The sequence below is a fragment of the Lissotriton vulgaris genome, chromosome 1_1, assembly GCF_964263255.1.
Source record: "Lissotriton vulgaris chromosome 1_1, aLisVul1.2, whole genome shotgun sequence".
Classification (NCBI taxonomy): domain Eukaryota; kingdom Metazoa; phylum Chordata; class Amphibia; order Caudata; family Salamandridae; genus Lissotriton; species Lissotriton vulgaris.
The window spans coordinates 258813184-258833889 of NC_141685.1; the positions used below are offsets into that span (position 1 = coordinate 258813184).

A 20706-nucleotide genomic window follows, 5' to 3' on the forward strand; every position below is an offset into this window, starting at 1 on the left:
CCAATTTAGCTCCAGGAGGGGGGGTCAGACAAGGTTGTATACTGGCCCCTCTCCTTTTTACAATTTACATTAATGCCCTTGGAGATTCTCTTGCCAAGGCCACAACAGACACTCCGCGTATAGGGGGATCGGGAATCCCGGTCCTCCTGTACACGGATGATGCTGTTTTACTTGCACGTACAGGAACGGGTTTGCAGAAGCTATTGGATCACTTTGGCAGCTTCATGCAGTCCCTTGATCTTAAAGTTAACAGCAAAAAATCTCATGTCATGGTGCAGGGGGCAAGAAGGAAGATTAGTAAGGTTAAAAGTTTTACTTGCATGGGTGCGGAAGTTACGAGGGTTCAGTTTTTTCCTTATCTGGGAGTCCTCTTTGACGAGAAAGGCAACTGGGGTCCCCAGCTAAAACAGAAGTGCAATGTTGTTACTAGATCCACATCAGCCCTATTTAGTTTTTCCAAGAGGCTGAGAGCTAGGCCCACGGAGGCCATGCTTAAGGTATATAAATCTAAGTGCTTAGCGAATGCCTCATATGGGGCCGCTCTATGGTTACATGTTGCTGTGAGTAATTTACAAGTGATTGAAAATAGGTTTCTTAGATCCTTACTGTCGGTTCCTCAGTCATCTCCGACATTCTCCCTACATGCTGAACTAGGCCTAAGCTACATTTCAGATCATCTAAAATTGGCCCCGCTGATCTGTTGGGTGCAGACATGGCTTAATGAGGAGATCACTCGTTATCATCAAATCCTAAAAGATTGTTTGGCCCTCGACATGGGTACATAAGATCCCATGGATGGCATACGTTAGAGCGGCGTGTGCCAGACTGGGGCGACCCAAATTGTATACTGCCCCGGAAGGCAATACAGAAAAAGAATTTACAATGGGTGAAAATGAGCTTTTTGAATTTGTTGGAGCAAGAAAGGGAGGAGCAGGAACTTATAAAACCGGGAGTGAGAAGTATCTATGTATTACAGACTTGTCTTACCACTGAACCTTATTTGAAGATTGTCACTAATCAGTTCCATCGTTTTCTGCTGGTTAGATTAAGGTTCAATTTAATACACCTTACTCTAGGCGTACTTCCTCAATGGGGGAAACCGGAGGATGATGTACCATGCTCATGTGACAGGTTCTCGATACAAGACACCCTCCATCTTGTCATGTTCTGTGAGAAATTTTCAAAAGCACGTAAAAAATTCTTGAACCCTATTCTTCGTGAAGCTGGTTTCGTGCAAGTGAGGCCTGCCCTTTTGTATTTGCAATTGTTGTGGAGCGTGCGTGTTATCTTTAGTGTAGCGAGTTTCCTGGTGGCTGCGGCTCGGGTAAATAATAATAACAAAAGACTCGCTCCTATGTAATTGCATATTAGGGTCTAAAAGGGGATTGTGGTCTTTTGATTAAAAGTAAGTTACTGATGCACTTTATATGTAAGACACCCTGTGATGCACTTTATACTGTAAACACTGTACATAACAAAGGTAGATTACATGTTTTGATCCTTGTGTTTTTAAATAGTGTATATATACATATATGAATTTCACTTAACCGAATGCCTTTTATTGACTGTTTTTAACCATTTTATGTACAAAGGATGTATGCACTTTTTTTTCTTTTATGATTTTAACTAATGGAAATAAAGATTGTTTGACTGACTGACTGATAACTACGAGAAATCGCATGTCCTTCCGGCACAGCAAAGAGTCTTTCTGGGAGCATTAATAGACACAAATCTAGCAAAGGTGTTTGTTTCACTAGGGCGCCAAGCACGCAATTCCAAGATGGTGGCTCTTCTACGCTCAAAAAAGTCTGTTTCTGTCCAAATATTGAAATCCTTTCTGGGCATGACCTCGTCCTGCATACCGTTAATCCGCAACTGCAGGTTTCACATGAGAGTAATCCAAGAAGAATTGGACAAACAATGGCGGCAGGTCAAAGGGGCGTTCAACGACAAGGTCTCACTGACACCTCGCATTCAGGGAGCGTTAGAATGGTGGGCTCACCCTCCCAACCTTGCAACAGGGCGAATGTTTCAGGAGACAGCCCCCACGCTTACCCTTATAATGGACGCTTCCTTAGAGGGTTGGGGCACACCTCTCGAAGGGTTGTCAGTCAACGGCAAATGGACTGCGGACCAACACAGGTGGCACATCAATCGCCTGTAACTCTTGGCCATTTTTCTCGGCCTGAAATCCTTCCGTCTGCTGGTGGAAGGAGAGTCACTGTTGGTGCGTACTTATAACACCACCAATATGCACTACCTCAACAGGCAAGGGGGTACGAAATCTCTTATGCTCTCCAGACAGGCACAGCAGATCTGGGAATGGGCAATACAACATCGAGTCCATTTGACTGTAGTTCACGTACCGGGCATCTCCAACGTCCTTGCAGACTCTCTCAGCAGATCTGCCACTGAAAACCACGAGTCGGAACTCCATCAGCCAACTCTGGAGTATGTCTTTCGCATGTGGGGCAGCCGGAACTGGATCTATTTGCGACTCCACTCAGTCGCAAATGCCTACGCTACGCAAGTTGGCATCCCCTCTGAGGGTCTTGCGGGAATGCATTTTCGATAAACTGGTCGAAAACATTTGCATACACTTTTCCGCCGATCCCTCTTGTACCTCGCCTCCTGCACAGAATGAGAGCACAACCATGTCACATCCTGCTAATTGTGCCCAGGTTGCCGTGTCGACCATGGTTTACGGATCTTCTTCTTCTTTCCCAGTGCGATCCGATCCCTCTTCGCCCCCTGCCTCACCTTCTCACCATGAACAACGGACAGATCTGCCATCCAGACCTGGCATCTCTCCAGCTTCACGCTTGGAACCTGAGCACCACGAGTTCGCCCATCTAAATATTGCTCCTGACTGTAGAGAGGTCCTTGCTCATGCACGTGCTCCTTCAACCATCAAAACCTATAAATTAAAATGGAAACGGTTTTGTATTTGGTGCCACTCGGAAAACATTGATCCTATGCTCGCCACTCCTCAGCAAATCTTGCCTTTCTTCCTCCTTTTGGCGAAGTCGGGACTTTCACATTCCACTCTCAAAGATTCCCTGGCTGCACTTTCCCGCTTTCGCCATGATGGTTCCACATCTCTGTACTCCTCTCGGATCATTCACCAGTTCTTTAAAGGTCTGTTCCGAATGTTTCCACCTTCTTGGCGCTTGAATCTTGTCTTAGCCCAGCTTCTCAAGCCTCCATTCGAACCAATCCACTCAGCGGATTTAAAATTCCTTACTTGGAAGGTTTCCCTCCTTATCGCACTTACGTCCTCTAGGCGAGTGAGCGACATAAAAGTTTTTACCATTCAGCCATCTTTTCTTCAGTTTTGAAAGGACGCTGTTGTACTACGTACAAACCCTAAGTTTATACCAAAGGTTCCATCAGACTTCCACCTTAACGAACCTGTAATACTCAAAACTTTTTTCCCTAACCCTCAGTCTCCCGCTGAGCGTCATCTTCATTCCCTAGACCTGAAGCGATGCCTCAAATTCTACATCCAACGCACTGCTGTCTTTCAAACGTCAGACCAACTCTTTGTGGCCTATGGGTGGATGCGCAAAGGACATCCGGTCACTAAACAGACCATCACTCGTTGGATTTCTTCTGCCATCTCCTTCTGCCATCAACGGGCTGGCAAGTCTCTTTCTGCTCCGTTGCGAGCACACTCGACGAGAGCAGTAGCATCCTCTACTGCCCTGTTTGCTGGAGTGCCTCTACATCAGATGTGCAGGGCGGCAACGTGGTCCAGCAGGCACACGTTCACGAGGCACTACTGTCTGGAGACAGCTAACGCTGCGGACACTGCTGTGGGTCAAGCGGTGCTACGAAATCTCTTCAAATAAAGGTGAGCCTCTGTTGCTTCCCGCCTCCTGTCATAAAAGGATTTCTTGTGCAATTATGCAATGTTACCAATGTGTATTTATATGATTACACTTTTCATTATTGCCTTTTATGACTCTAATTATTACAGCTTACTGCTTTCTATTCTTATTCAAGCATGTGTATATATATTTGCAGCCTAAAACATTTCCCAACTGGCAAAATTGCCGCAAAATTACATAAATTAGCATACATACAGTAGTACTCTCCCAACCCCTACGGAAGAAAGAGAGCAGGAAAACATTTGTATACAACAATGCTTTATTGCCATAGGAAAAACCTGTAATTGCAGGCATTTGCCAGTAGGCTGCAGTAGAGTATAAAGCAACAAAGAAAAACTGACACCTTGCCTTTAAGGCATTAGAGTAGGGGTACCGTGCCTTTAAGACCTGAAGGCAACCCCCTGCTCCCATGATGCACCACAGGTGACAGTTGGGTCAGTTCTTATTTCCGGCTCCTTCTGTGAGGATCCTGGAGCTTGAGCTCATCAGTTTTCAACTGAAATTGTGTTTTTGAGAGAATTTTCTCTTATATTTCGACATTTTTTGGATTAATAAGGCTTCTGATTTAATTTTCTGTGGTAATCCACAAGATGTTCCTGTCAGAATGCCTGCTATGTTCCGGAAATGTCCTTCTTGTGACAGAAAGATGGCTCTGGCTGACCCACATTCTGTGTGTATTGTGTGCCTACCATCTGCACACAACCCTGATCAGTGCCATCACTGTCAAAAGTTTACTAGCTGAACTCTTCGCGACAGGGAGAAAATTCGACTTCATGCCATGCAGGAGATAGACAAAAGTCACCAGGTGGGTGCTTCTACAGTCCCCAGATCTTCTCCTAAAAAGCAAGCACGGCAAAAACGGCGTCATTCCACTTCTTCTGTCCCCAGGAAGAGGAAGGAAGGTCGAAGAACTCTGTCGAGGTCGCCGTCGAAGAGGCCCAGATCATCTTCACGACGTCGAAGATCTCCGCTGCAGTCAAGTAAGTCGGCGTCGAGGCGCCATGCTTCGGGCTCCAAGTCCATGGCTGCTACCATATCTAAGTCTCCGTCGACGTCGAGGCTTCCGTCTACAAGCAAGCACGGCCAAAAACGGCGTCATTCCACTTCTCCTGTCCCCAGGAAGAGGAAGGAAGGTCGAAGAACTCCGTCGACGTCGAGGTCGTCGTCGAAGAGGCCCAGATCATCTTCACGACGTCGAAGATCTCCGCCGCAGTCAAGTAAGTCGGCGTCGACGCGCCATGCTTCGGGCTCGAAGTTCATGGCTGCTACCACATCTAAGTCTCCGTTGACGTTGAGGCTTCCGTCGACGTCTAGACACTCTCCGCCGCCCCGGAGGGGATCGGCGTCGAGAGCTAGGATGGCATCCAGGTCGCCGCCGGTTGGCGGGCCACCGTCGAGAGGGACTGTTAGATCCCATCCTTCGACGTCAAGGAGGTCGACGCCGAGGGGACGCCAGGAAAGGTCGCCATCGATGCGACGTCGAAGAAGGTCATCGTCAACACGACGTCGAGAGTCGTCGTCGATACGGCGTCATGGAGCATCTCCATCTGTTCGACGTCGAGGGAGATCGACGTTGAAGTCTCCGGATCGATGTCGAGATTCTCAGTCGAGCCTCTCTCGACGTGGTCGATCGCCGTTGAGAACATCAAGACACCGCTCAACGCCACTAGTCACCCAGACGTCTTCGACGTCGAGGCTTTCGCCGTCGAGGGATCAAGTGACGGTAGTGGTGAAGTCCCCTGGTTCCGGATCTTCAGGAGGCAAGTCATCATCTCCTGGTTTTAATATCGTGGAGATCTCCCCGGAACCTTCACCCAGATCTGCGGACAGGTCACACAGTTTGGTGCCTCACCATCCTCAAGGGGCTGTATCTGGAGGTCAGTGTAGCACAGGCTCGGGTTACTCCCGCACATATTCTCCGTCTACGGCAAGAACGCTGGCCAGACCGTCTAGGTCTCCTCGGAGTCCCAGGATTTCACCCAGGCCAAGATCTCGGATCAGATCACGTTCTCCAGTACGGCCAAGAACACCTGTCAGGCCAAGTTCTCCAATCCATCCAAGACCGAGGTCTCCATCAAGACATCGCTCTAGGTCCAGGGACCGTCACAGCAGGAATCGTGACAGGCCCCATAACAGACGGCGTACAAGATCTTCCACACAGTCGTCTTCGACTATTACTCTCCAACCTTTTCATCTACGCCTCCTTCCCGAGTCTCTCCAATTGACGACATCGCGACTTTCTCCAATGTTCTGGGCAGGGGAGCAAAAAAGATGAACATTACGCTGCATACTCCAGTGGTTCCCACTTCTGTGATTTTTGATACCATTCATCATCGCACAGCGCCTAGGCCTCTACTGCCCCTGGTCCCCGGCCTCCTAGAACCGGCTATGGCTACTTCCCTCACACCAGCAGTGGTGGGATCTGTTCCATCTCGGATAGCCAAGAAGTACAAGGCCCCTGCAGAGGATCCCTTGTTCCTCAGATCTGATCCTTCTGAGGACTCCTTTATTGTGGCGGCTGCCATGAAGTCCCATGCAGGCTCTACTTCTTCCTCAGTACCACCTGAAAAAGACAGTAAACTTATGGACTCTTTTGGTAGGAAGGTATGCAACACCTCCTCTTCATTTATGAAGGTGGCTAGCGCCTCTGCCTTGCTTGGAAGGTACGACAGGTCCCTTTGGGACTCCCAGACTCGCTTTACAGACAAGCTCCCCAAGGAAGATCGTCAAGATTTTCTGGAGATCATACAGGAGGGAGGCCTTGTAGCCAATCGGGTTATTAGCGCCGCAGTGAATGCCTCTGACCTTGCGGCCCATGGCTATTCCAATGGTATTTGTTCCCGTCGTTCGGCCTGGCTCCGCCTGACAGGGCTCAAGCCAGACACCCAGAAGAAGATTTTGAATCTGCCATTCAATGGGAAATCTCTGTTTGGAACACACGCTGACGACGAATTGTCCAAAATGAAAGCGGAGATGGACACCATCAAAGCGGTGGGATTAGAAAAGCACAAGGAATTCAAGAAACGCTTTTGCCAGGGAGACAGGAGGTCTTTCAGGCAGAGGATTCAAACCCCTCAGTGGCAATCCCAGTCTCAGCATAACACGCAGTTCCAGCAGCGTCGTCCTGGCAGAGAAAGAGGTGGCAATAACAGGCAGCAGTCTTCCTCCAAGCAACCTCCTAAGCCCTGAGCCATTGCTTCCTCCACGTCTGTTCGCCACTCCGGTGGGAGGGAGTGTTTCTCATCATCTGGTAGAGTTGGAATCCATTACAAAAGACAGATGGGTGCTGACTATTGTGCAGCATGGTTACTTGCTGAGGTTCAAATCTCCTCCTCCGCAAGTCCTCCCTCAGGCGCGACACCTTCCCCATTTCCAAAAACAAATTCATACGAAAAGGAAAGTTTTGCATGCTCGCCCTGCACCAGATCTTCCCGCAACTTCATCAGGGAGACTGGATGTGTGCCATCGACTTGCAGGACGCCTACTTCCATATACCAGTGTCAGTCAAGCATCGGAAATTCCTAACGTTTCAGATCGCACACTGTCACTACCAGTATCGAGTGCTGCCGTTTGGCCTGAAATCTGCACCTCGGACATTCTCAAAGTGCATGGCGGCGGTGGCTGCTTTTCTTCGCAAAAGAAAGAACTTCGTCTATCCGTATCTAGACGATTGGCTGTTGAAAAGCTCCACTCGGACGCTGCTTCAAAACAATCTGTCGTTTTGCCTCAAACTGATGGACTCGTTGGGTCTTCAAGTCAATCTGAAAAAGTCAGTTCTCAACCCTTCCCAACGGATCCACTACCTGGGTGCTTCTCTGGACTCACTACAGGCAAGCGTGTGTCCTTCGGAGGAGAGGTTGTCATCTATGCTCCTGAAGGGTCGCCGTCTTCTGGACACTAACGCCCCTACAGCCAGACAGACAAGTGTCCTCTCTTCTGGGATCGATGGCCTTGTGCATTTACATTGTGCCCAATGCTCGCCTTCACATGAGGCCTCTGCAACAAGCCCTCGAGGATCAGTGGTCTCAGAGATCGGATCAGTGGGAAGACCGGGTCTTGCTTGCTCAAGAAGCCAGGGACTCGATCAGATGGTGGTTGAAACGGTCCAATCTCCTTCAGGGAGTTCCATTCCATCATCCTCCTCCATCCCAGTCAATTGTCAGGGATGCCTCCCTTCAAGGCTGGGGCGCTCACATGGACCGACTCCAAGTTCAAGGCCTCTGGTCCGAGGTAGAGCAAGGCTACCATATCAACTTCCTGGAGCTTCGAGCAGTTCATCTGGCTCTCAAGTCTATTTATCCTTCTCTGCGCACCAAGTACCTCCAGGTTCAGACGGACAACACAACAACTATGTTCTATCTGAACAAACAGAGAGGCACGAGGTCAAGAGTCTTGTCTCTGGAAGCACAAGCTATCTGGCACTGGCTCCTAGCAAGGGGCGTGTCCATCGTGGCAGTTCATCTACCAGGAGTTCGAAACGTTCAAGCAGACTGCCTAAGCAGGGTCTTCGTAGAAGCGCACGATTGGGTGCTCAACGAGGAAGTCGCGCAAGAGGTTTTTCGGTGCTGGGGCGTACCGGACGTAGACCTGTTTCGCAGACGCGGCCAATGCAAAATGCCCCGTCTTCGCGTCCAGGTTTCCCCAACAGGGATCTCTGGGGAACAGTCTTTTGATCAGCTGGTCACAGACATTACTCTACGCCTTTTCTCCCCTGCCTCTGATCCCGGCGGTGATCCAGAAGTTCTACAGGACCAACACCAGGATGATCCTGATAGCACCAGAGTGGCCGCGCCAGTGGTGGTACCCCGATCTTCTACAGCTGTCGGAAGTTCCGCACCTGCGCCTGCCATGCCGTCCAGACTTCTTGACCAAAGACCAGGGGAAGGTGTTTCACCCCAACCTTCCTTCCTTTCGATTGACGGCATGGCTCCCGAGGTCATCCAGTATGGACATTTAGACCTCCCAGCAGACTGCATGACTATTCTTAAAGAATCAAAACGACCCTCCAATAGGAAGTCCTATGCTTTCAAGTGGAAGAGGTTCTTCTTATGGTGACCCGGTAAATGGCCAAGAGCAGGTGATTCTTCCTTATCTATTGCATTTAGCGAGAACAGGCTGCAATCACAGCATATAGGAAGACTCCTAATCCGACATCTTTCTTCCTTATGCCTGTAGTTAAAGATTTCCTAGAAGGTCTTAAGAAAGTCTTCCCACCAGTGAGGGCCCCCTCCCCTCCCTGGGAGCTTAATATCGTCCTGACTAAGCTGATGAGTGCTCCTTTCGAGCCTATACATAAGGCCTCTTTGCAGCACTTGACCTGGAAAGCTGCTTTTTTAGTGGCGATTACCTCGGCCCGTAGGGTCAGTGAAATCCAGGCCTTGTGTTGTAAGGAACCTTACACAGTTTTTCATGCCAACAGGGTGGTCTTAAGAACGCACCCAAGTTTTCTGCCTAAGGTAATTTCAGACTTTCATATCAACCAGTGTATTACCTTACCTACCTTTTTTCCTAAACCTTCCACTCCCCCGGAGAGGTCATTACACTCTCTAGATCTCCGGAGGGTCCTGAAGTTCTACTTGTCAAAAACCCTTCCTCTTAGAAAGTCTGACCGGCTTTTTCTTAATTATGGCAGTACTAATACTGGCCTGTCAGCTTCCAAAAGGTCAATTTCTCGCTGGATTGTCTCCTGTATAGCTTTAGCTTATCAACTAGCTTACAAGACCTTGCAGGGTAGACCACATGCACATTCTACTAGAGGGACAGCTTCCACTACAGCTCTCCTTCGTAATGTTCCTATTTCTGAAATTTGGAAAGCGGCAACTTGGCGGTCTGTCCATACTTTTACCCGCCATTATTGCCTGGACTCAGATACTCAGGCCGATGCCAGAGTAGGGCAGGCCTCGTTAAGGAACTTATTTGCATAAGATGTATTTGCAATATATGTCTTAGTCATTCTGTGAAGTTTTTTTTACTTCTTGCTCATCCGCGAGACTTTGGGTATGAGCTTGCTAATCTATTCATAGATTATGACTATTGATGAGTATCCCCTGGATGAGAACGATTAGTTACTTACCTGTAATCTTAGTTCTCATCCAGGGGTATACTCATCAAAGTCATAAGCTCCTGCCCACCTCCCCGGACGAGCAGATTTACAGAGTTATGAGATGTTTTATTGTGGATCTCCTCAGGAGTTATGCACCTCCAAAAAGAACTGACCCAACTGTCACCTGTGGTGCATCATGGGAGTAGGAGGTTGCCTTCAGGTCTTAAAGGCTCGATACCCCTACTCTAATGCCTTAAAGGCAAGGTGTCAGTTTTTCTTTGTTGCTTTATACTCTACTGCAGCCTACTGGCAAATGCCTGCAATTACAGGTTTTTCCTATGGCAATAAAGCATTGTTGTATACAAATGTTTTCCTGCTCTCTTTCTTCCTTAGGGGTTGGGAGAGTACTACTGTAGGTATGCTAATTTATGTAATTTTGCGGCAATTTTGCCAGTTGGGAAATGTTTTAGGCTGCAAATATATGTTTTCACATATATATACATATATATTTATATGTATTTTCTATATGCTCCGGGATCCCGCACATGGGCGGGGATTATTCATAGATTATGACTTTGATGAGTATACCCCTGGATGAGAACTAGGATTACAGGTAAGTAACTAATCCATCCCTTACAGCCCGAAACCCGGTGCGATGGCTGATATTTTCAAGAGGCTCCGTCTGCCGGGCACACAGTGATCCCAAGTAGGAGGCAGTCTCGTCTCTCTCCATATAATGCTGCCGCTCAAATCAACGGCAGAGGCGCCCCAACACACCATCAGCGCACCGAGGAGTGTAGCGTGTCAGAGGGCCACCCGGTCAATGTCCAAAGCGTGGGGCCACTGCTGCCAGCCAAAGGAGTGGAACAGCTGGGAGTGGAATAGCTTATAATTTAAATAGTTGGATTAATCAAGCTGCACAGAAGTTAGCATCAGAAACCCTTACACATATTAGCAACAGCGCTTTCAGCCCCATGGTATTCCGCTAAAGAGAAAGTGCAGAGCCAAGGAGCGAATATGGAGAAAAGACTATGCATAGAATGACAATACACAATATAATGAGGCACTTGAATTATACAAAAAAACAATAATCTCTGCAAAAACTAGCTTTTTTACGCAGAAAATTACGACCTCCAAGAAATCAGCCTGAGAGCTCTTAAAGACCATATCTGCTTTAAATAATTTCAGCAATAGTAAACAGCTGAATTCTATGTCAGGACCGAAGGCGAGGATTATGCTCTATTCTCACTTCGCTTTATTCAAATTTTATGCACAGCAGCTTTTTAATAACTCAATTAGAACTACATTTCCCATAACACACGGGAAAAGAAAAACACAGTCTCTATTAAGTCCTTCTTCACTCTTCATGGCATCCTATAAATCACTCTGTCACTTCCTGCACTTCCTCTTTCTTCGCTGCTCAGCAGCTAGAGATAAGTGCATTTGGTTTCCTTTCTGTTATTATTGTGGGGAATTTTGCTTGTACTGTGCGTTTTTGATTGGGGGGCTTTTTCCTCCCTTTCTAGATGCCCTACTCGCCGCGGGACCGCTAGTGCGCTCCTTACGCGGCTGCCCGTTTGCTTTGTGTGCCGTGTTGTCCTCCGACCGCTAGAGGCCGCTGTGTGGGCGAGGCGACTGGGGTCCTGGAGTGCGGTGACAACTTCACTGAGGAGAATCAGACGCGCTCCGGTCACCCTTTCATGTCTGCGTCCGGCCGGCCTGACGAATCACCCAGTTGGCTGGGTCTGTAATCTCCTTTGGCCCTTTGCAAACGCCCGCTCAGCGGGTCGGTAGTGGTGCGGTGCACCGGGGATCTGCTCCCGCTCACGCCCGATCATCAGAGGTCGGGTAGGTAAAGTTGGAGGGGGATACCTTGCTTAGGCCCCTCGGACACCCTGTCAGGCGGCGGTTCCCCGTGGAATTGAGGGAGTGGGGGTGTCCTGGGGCTGTCTAGCCTGTGAATTCGAGCCTTTGGCCACTGTGCATGCCTGAGAGACCCTCAGCCCCATATTTTACAGCTTTAGGCGAGAAAACAGTTCCTTATTGTGTAGCAACAGTGTGTGCTTGGTGTCTAGGACTGTGCAGACAGGTGCTATTGATTTGCGCGCTATGGAGCACGAGTATTACGAAGAGGAGCATGACTCCCCAGCCTATTTACTATGGGATGACGACTTTTACGCCAAGGTGGATGATTCCATCCACAAAGCAGTGTCCGACCTCATGACCCCGATGGAGCAGCGTTTAGCTGACAAGATTGAGCAACTCTGCGCGAAGGTGGGTCAACCTTCCCCTACAGCTCCAGGGACGTCGGGCGGTTCTGGTCAGGCCTCCGACGGTCATGGTCCTCCGCCTCCTAAGAAGAAGTGCGTTGATGAGGTAGACACAAATGCTTTTGAACGCCTTAAACAGGCGTTTCTGGAACATAATGCCCCCATTGTTCTTCTCCAGGCTTCTGGCCCCGGAGGGGACGTCCCCGCGCCGGCGTCTCCCGAAACGCAGCAAGGGGATTCCCCGGATGCTTCAGACGATGACGCTGGTTCATCGCGCTCGTGGAGGCCTTCGGGTACCACGGACCCTCCCAAGGCGACGATTGCAGATATGTTGGACCCGGATGACATTGTTCCTCCCCGCTCTGCGGAGTGGGTCCCGGCAGAGAAAGCGGCCTTGTACTTGGCCTCTCGCCTTAGAAAGCCATTGGAGAACGAGGCTCGAAGCAGGCTGAGGGCTGAGTGCCCCCGCCCAACTTTAGAGGGCAAAGTGTCAATTACCCCAGATATCGAGAGCAAGATGGCAACCTTTTTAGCCAAGTTCATTAAGGATCCCAAAAAGGGGATAGATCTCTCCTGGCGCACATGTCAGGATAAGTTGCTTGACATCACCGGTCCCCTCACTAAGATACTGGACATGGCGGAGGAGGCCCGCGTCTCTGGGTCCCTGATTGATCCTGAGGTGTTGTCGGCCTGGGCTCAGCGAGCGATATGTTTCGTAGGTAATGCTAACTGTGCCCTCTCAATGGAGAGGCGCAGGTCCTTATTGATTAAAGTCGACCCCAAGCTTGAGGACTTGGCAGGTTCCGAGGCAGGAGCTGATGCGCAAGGGGGGATTGTTTGGAGACCCGTTTTTAAAAGAACTTGGGAAGTTTGTAGCTACGTTCACGTCCCTTGACAAAGCGCAAGCCAACATTAAACGTGTCTTTACTCCGCGGGTTTTCCGCGGGGTCGGAGCCGCCTGCCCGGCCGTGGCCAAAACCAGCTGCCCCAGGGTAGGGGGCAAGGCTCCGGGCGCCGACAATACCAATCCGACCAGCGCTTCACCAACTTCTACCCCACCAGGGGTCAACGGTTCCGGGGCTGCGGCTACAGAGGAAACAACAACAATTCCAATGGTGAGTGTTTTACTGGCTGCGCGGCTACAAGTTGGCAACATTTTTCCCCGCTTGGGAAGCTCTCACGGGCGATGCTTGGGTACTGCAGATAGTCAGGGGCTTCCAGATAGAATTTTACGGTTCCCCTCCGCAGAAGCGTCTCCCTCGCTCAATAGTCTTTTGTGCATCAGACGCGGATTTGATCGACGAGGAGGTACAGGAGTTGCTCCACAAAGGAGCGGTTTGTCGCACGGACATTCACCCATCTGGGTTTTTCAGCAATATTTTCCTGGTGGACAAGACCGACTGTGGTCGGAGATCTGTAATCAACCTCCGGGAATTCAACAAGTGGCTGCTGTACAGGCACTTCAAGATGGAGGGCATTCATTTGCTCAGGCAGCCACTCGATTGGATGGTACGTTTGGATCTGAAGGACGCGTACCTGGTAGTTTCGATTTTTCCCCCTCACAGGCGCTTCCTTCATTTCCTCTGGCGAGGACAGGTTTACGAGTTCAGTTGTGTGCCTTTCGGTCTCTCCTCGGCCCCATGGTGCTTCACCAAGGTTCTCAAACCCGTGGTGGAATACTTGCGGACTCACGGGGTCCGCTTGATCGTCTACTTGGACGATATGCTTCTCTTGAGTCAGAGTCCGTCGCAGTTGCGGGATCATCTGCAGTTAGCGGTTTCGCTTCTCCAGTCGTTGGGGTTATTCTGAACGAGAAGAAATCCCTCTGGGTTCCCACTCAGAAGGCAACCTTCCTAGGGTTCGTGATAGACTCCACGTCAGCCACACTCAGTTTGCCTTCCAGGAAGGTAGCCAAGATCATACACGAGACACGAGATCGGGCAGACCTTGGCCAAACGGGGAACCTCCCTGTGTCAGATTGCGCGGTTGGTAGGACTCTTTTCGGCATCGATTCAAGCAATCTTTCCGGGGCCCTTACACTACCGTGCCCTGCAGCGCCTGAAGGCGCACCATCTACGAAAAGGTCTCATTTATTCACAAGTGGTTCCCCTCACGGAGGAGGTGCGCGAAGAACTAGAATGGTGGCTTTCCCACATGGAAGCGTGGAACGGGAGAGCAATTTTCGGCTCAGCACCGGACTTGGTGATAGAGTCGGACGCCAGCTGCGCAGGCTGGGGTGCACGGTGTGGAGAGTTTTCCACCGGCGGCAGTTGGTCTCCACAGGAGCAACTGCTTCACATCAACTGTCTGGAACTTTTGGCCGGCTCTTTTGCAGTTCAGTGTTGGACCAAGGATCGAGTTCAAGCCTCAGTTCTTTTGAAGATGGACAATGTGTCGGCCGTCCGGTACATAAATCACCTAGGGGCACACGATCCAAGGCATTGGCGATCATGGCAAAACAGTTTTGGGAATTCTGCCTAGCACATCAGATATCGGTGACGGCGGAGTATTTCCCAGGGAAATAGAATCTTGTGGCGGATTGGCATTCCCGTTACCTTCGAGACTCCAGTGTTTGGAAGCTGGATCCAGAGGTGTTCCACTACCTGCAGGAGAGATGGGGTCCTTTCTCGGTCGACCTCTTTGGGTGCCGGCTCGATCGGCAACTTCCACAGTTCTTCAGTTGGAGGCCGGATCCTCTGGCGACAGCGTGCGATGCGTTCAGTCAGGATTGGAGCCGGGAGACGGGGTACGCTTTTCCCCCGTTTTCCATGATCACCAGGGTGACAACCCAGGTTCGCCGTCAGTTGGCGTCTGTGGTGCTGATAACCCCGTGTTGGAGGTCTCAAGTTTGGTTTCCGGTTCTTCTTGGACTTTCTTGGGATTTTTCCAATCCGACTCCTCCCAACTCCACATCTCCTGTTGAGTCCGGAAGGGACTCCCCACCGCCTCTTGGAGGAAGGCTCCCTGCAACTCATAGCATGGCGGATTATAGGCAACGTTGGCGATTGCCGGGCCTTTCGGGACACGCTGAACTCTTGCTGTCCTGAGCTTGGGCAGACAGCACATCCAAACAATATAAATAGGCATGGACGCGATGGGTATGCTGGTGTTTACGACAGGAAGTGGATCCCGTGGTCGCAGATTTAACCCATGTTCTGAATTATTTGGCGGAATTAGCCCAGAAGGGCTTGGCATATAGGTCCGTGAACACGGTTCGTTCCGCAATTTCAGCGGGCCATGCCCCAGTGGACGGGGCTTCCTTGGGGGAGCACCCTTTTGTGTGCAAACTCTTGCGGGGCATCCGCTTGTCGTTGCCAACAGAGCCCCGTTATTCGGTTCTCTGGGATGTGAACCTGGTTCTGAATTTATTATTGTCTTGGCAGCCTAACCGCTTTCTTTCCCGGAAAGAGTGGTCGGCTAAATTTGCTATGTTGTTATGTTTGGTGTCTTGTCGGAGAGTGTCGGATGTTCGTGCTCTTGATATCACGGCGAGATTTTTTTCCCCGGATGGGGGCACTTTTACGGTGAGCAGACACACACAATCGAATACACGCTCAATTTCTTACCCTGCGTTCAATTACTCTCCTAAACTTTGTGTGGTACAGTGCTTAAAAGCCTATGAGGAAGCTACGGAGGAAGTTCGTCCCCCAGGCGAACAACAACTCCTTATAGCCCTCAAGAAGCATTTCAAGGCGGTGTCTTCCCCCACTATAGCCTGCTGGGTGCGGTGGGTCATGCAGGAAGCAGGTATTAATACCAGAACGTTTGGTGCACACTCCGCTCGGTGTGCAATGGCTTCCAAGGCATTTAACCTTGGTGTACGTTATGAGAGCAGGTCGGATTCGACCTTCAAGAGGTTTTATTTTAAGCCGCTGCTGAATATGGCCCAGGTGGTGGTCAGTAAGCTTTGAAGGAGCATAATCCTCGCCTCCGGTCCTGACATAGAATAGAAATTTGCCTAGCCTACGAGAAGGTAAGTTTCAATTCTATTAAGGACGGGGTGGCGAGGATTATCCCGCCCAGCAAGCACGTTGGTTGCTATCCCTCACAGTAATGGTCGTAAGTAACTTATTTTCCTCTGACTTGAACTGTTATGTTTCTCTGCTGTTGATTCTGTGCAGTGGTGCATCCAATGTTCATTGTTTGCTAGCTTTGATTGTTCATTTTGGTTCTGGACATTAGGTCTGATTGTTGTATTTTCTTTCATGGAATGACCAGACTAAACAGAGTGCCTAACCATGGGAGAATTCCTCCAGTGAAGAAAGAGGAAGTGCAGGAAGTGACAGAGTGATTTATAGGATGACCTGCCATGAAGAGTGAAGAAGGACTTAATAGAGACTGTGTTTTTCTTTTCCCGAGTGTAATGGGAAATGTAGTTGGTATTGAGTTATTCAAAAGCTGCTGTGCATAAAATTTGAATGAAGTGAAGAGAGAATAGAGCATAATCCTCGCCTCCGCGTAGAATTGAAACTTACCTTATCGTAGGCTAGGCAAATTTCTATTCCACTGGTCAAGTCTGCGATAGACTAGTAGACTTCTTCTGTGATAAAGTAGTTAAAGTCTATGATGAGTTCTCCAATTGCAAATTGGGGACAAAATAATACCAACCTCACCATGACAAGGAGACCATGCAGGTTTTCCTACTTGAGTTCCAAGCTTTAACAGTAGACGGAGTAGAGAAGCTAATACTGCCAACAAAGTTGTGGTCCCCATTGGACCCCTGCCCCACCATGGTCTTTCATATGGCACCCAGTATAATTGCTAACAAACTAACACCTCTCCTAAAAAACAGTTCTGTGCACTGGTCATTTTCCTGAAGTTTGGAAAAAAGTCCCTAGTAAGACCCATCATGAAGAAGCCAACCCTGGACCCCCTATAGGACAGCAGTTATCGGCCAATACAATGCTTACCATTCCCCTCAAAAGTACTGGAAAAAGCTCTCAACAAAGAATTAATATCTTATATAGAGGCAAATGATAAACTTGAGCCAGCACAACATGGGTTCTGTCCCTGTCACAGCACAGAATCCGCACTGATCACTACTACAGAGGAAATATGTATCCAGCTTGATAGGGGGGGGGGGGAGGCACTATTGGTTTTACTCGACCTATCAACCACATTTGATACAGTTGATCACCACACTCTCATCCAGCGCTTGGCCGATATAGGAGTTGTAAACAAGGCCTCAGATACTCTTCGATCATACCTAATTGGTAGAGAGCAATCCATTAAGAAGGATGAACATAAGTCAGGCCCATACGCCCTCCCATGTGGTGTCTCTTAGGGGTCATCTCTTTCCCCTACCTTATTCAATGTTTACGTCACCCCACTAACCAAACTCATACGCTCCTATGATTTTAAAGTTGTATGCTATGCTGACACACAAATAGTCGTCTCCCTAGCATCCAAACCTGAGGAAGTGGCGCTCAGTTTTATCGATTGTATGAGTCATATTATCACGTGGATGTCGGAAAATTGTTTAAAATTGAATACTGGAAAGACTGAGGTGGTCATGTTTGGAAATGACTCCTCCATTTGGAACTCTACCTGGTGGCCGGAAGTAGACGGGTCCTGTCCTTCGCCTGTCAAGCAAGTTAAAAACCTTGGGGTCAAAATAGATGATGAGCTCTCTCTATCAGATCAAGTGAATAATACTACCCCCACTTGCTTTTATACTCTGAAAGTTCTTCGTAAGATTCTACCTTTTAGCCCCTTGGCCCACAGAAAGACAGTCATTACTGCGTTAGTACTTTCCAGGATCGACTATTGTAATGCCCTCTATTTGGGAGCAAAGAGGAGTGTAATACGCAAATTGCAGATTTAGCAGAATGCGGCGGCCTGCATACTTCTCAAAATCCCAAAATGTAGCCCTATTAGCCAAGCTATCGAGACCTGCATTGGCTACTAGTCCAGGCAAGGATTCATTTTAAATCCATGTGCATTCTCAATAAGACCCTGCATGAGACAGGGTCAGCCTACCTAAATCAACACATCAAGCGTCACACCCCACAGCGAGAGCTCAGATCAGCATCAGCCTCTCTGCTGGTATCCCAAGGATTAGGACTTTAAAGTGGGGGGGCAGGAGTTTCCTGCACCAGGCACCCAAACTATGGAACGTGATGCCCATAAGTCTTAGAAAGCAAGACAACTTGCTACTGTTCAGAAAGGCCTTGAAGACATGGCTATTCGCCCATACACCTTAGCCGACTAAGACGGTCCTTGTATAGATTGATGACAGCTAGCGCTAAGACGCCGCTGTAAATATGCGCTCTTTAAAACCCCTTATTTCATTTAATTTCATACCTCAGGACTTAGTGGGGTGGGAGATAAACCTCCCGGCCGCCACAATGATGGCCGACCACCCAGGAGCAAACCGGCCCTCAAGCTCCTCACCTTGTCAGGTTGTAGTCGGGCTGTGCAATTGCCTGTCTCGAGGCTTCGCAGCCACTCCTGGTGTGGAATCACCTCCTGGGAGGGGCGGGGGGAGGGCGCGTCCAGTCTAAGGCCTTTGCAGCAGCAATCCGGGCTCCTGTAGAGCGGTGTCGGGAGGGGGGCGTGTATTATGGAGTCACACTCCCCTGCTACCGTCGTCCAACTGATAGCAACGCTCGTTGCCCCACTAGGCCGCTGTTCACAGGCCCAGATCGCAGGACCAGCAACTCTTGTGGGCTCCCACCAGGGCAGAGAAGCACGGGAGCATCAGCGTGGGGGGGGAAAGGGAGGGGGGGAGCAGCACTCTTCATCCCTCCCCGCCGTCCGGCGACGACCGATCATTCTTTGATCGCGGGTCGCAGCACAACCTCAACTCAGGATCTGCCCCAGAAGGCGCGGCAAGCAGGACCTCTCCAGGTTCTCCCAGCATCTCTCACCCAGCCGTGTATCCCCTGTTGCCAAGAGGGGAAAGGAGGCACCACTAACACCAGCTGAAATGGCGCAGACAATTCTCCGGGGTTTTCCTCTCTCCGGAGCACACTAGGGGGAAATCAGGAACTCAGAACCATAGATTGGGCCAGTAGATCGGCATAGCGGAGCCGCCATCTTGGGACCACCGCAAGGTTAGGATCTCGGCAGGGGCTGTCTGTGGCGCCTGGATGCCACCCACACCGCTTCCAGGCTTGGGGGCTGAGGACAGGAAGGCAGGCTGGTTACGAGGTAGGAGCTCTCCGATGGCAATGGATGCAGGAGTGGATGATGGAGGGGTCCGGAGCACTCCTAAAGTGCGACATCCATCTTGACGCTCTTGAACACCCCCCCACTAATTTAAAGTTTTACAAAATAACAAAACACAGGTGCGCATTCCAAAGTCCTTCATTAGAATTATGAAAATGTACCTCATAATGGTTACAGTCCCTTAGATTGCTTCATCCTCAATCCCCCCCTCCTAAAACTGTACCAAGTATAAAGACATTTAGTCCCCCCGCCCCTTCAGAACTTGCATGGTTACTCCCTGCAGACATGCTCCGGGAACCTGCCTGTAGGCCGTCAGCCAGTAGTTCATGACAAAGCTCCCTCCAAACCTTAAAATCATCCTCTAATTTCTCATCTTTGCGGCACCTTTTCATGTGCATCCCCTCAGCCAGCGTCCATTCCTGCAAATCTCTTATCCATGCCGAAATCTCGGGTGCCCACACCCCTATCCAAACAATTGCAATTTGACGTCTCGCTTGCACCAGTTGTATCTGCTTGAGCCTATATGTCATTTTGCTTTGCTTTTTGGGTTTTTGTATTAAGCCCAACAGACAGTGAGTGGGTGTCAACTGTACTTGTCTGTTAACAGTGCCTCTTCTTCGCTCCACCACCTTTGACCAAAAACTACTGACCTTGGGGCATTCCCAAGCCAAGTGCAAGAAATTGGCCACTTCCTTATGGCACCTGGGGCAGGTGTTTATCCTATTGGGGGCCATGCGATGTAATCTCTCAGGGGTCATATGTGTGACGTGTGTCACACATGTATGACCCCGTTGTAGTGGGCAAACCGGAAGCAGTCATTACAAGAAATCGTGTGCGTGAGTGTGCCCACCATCTTCCAGTCCTTGTCTTTTATGGGCACCTCCAGGTCTGCGTTTCAGGTGGCAAATGCCCCTGAGGGAGCAATGGCGCCTGCCCTCATAGCCCCATGCAGTAGTGATATGATGCGCCTTCCAGTCCCGCATGTGAGTAAGATGTTGTCTGTGTGGGCTGTGGGATCAATGGATGTGTGGGGCAAATTTCTTTGAATATATTGGTTAATCCAGCGTATTGTAGGTATTGTCCCTGCCCCAGTCCAAAATCGCCAAAGGCCAGTTCTAATGTGATAAAGCTCTCGCTCGGGTACAGATACGCAAGCACACTACAGCCCCCCCTCCTGCCACGCCGATATATTATATTGGACATCACTCTCCTGATAGCACAATATCCCAGACCTACAACTCCCTATGAAAAATGGAGCATGCTTCAAGATTCGTTCCGCAAAGGTTTGCCAAATGTGCGCTGTCTGTCTGATCACATATGGCACTGTGTCGGA

General features: G+C 49.6%; 1 protein-coding gene and 1 pseudogene across 1 annotated transcript in view; both read left to right on the top strand.

Annotated features, from left to right (window-relative positions):
* The window catches only part of LOC147746868 (HORMA domain-containing protein 1-like), a 1271881-nt gene that overhangs the window by 801633 nt on the left and 449542 nt on the right, over positions 1-20706 (top strand). The gene's annotated exons all lie outside the window — the stretch shown is intronic.
* On the top strand, positions 13844-15286 carry LOC147746870 (uncharacterized; annotated as a pseudogene).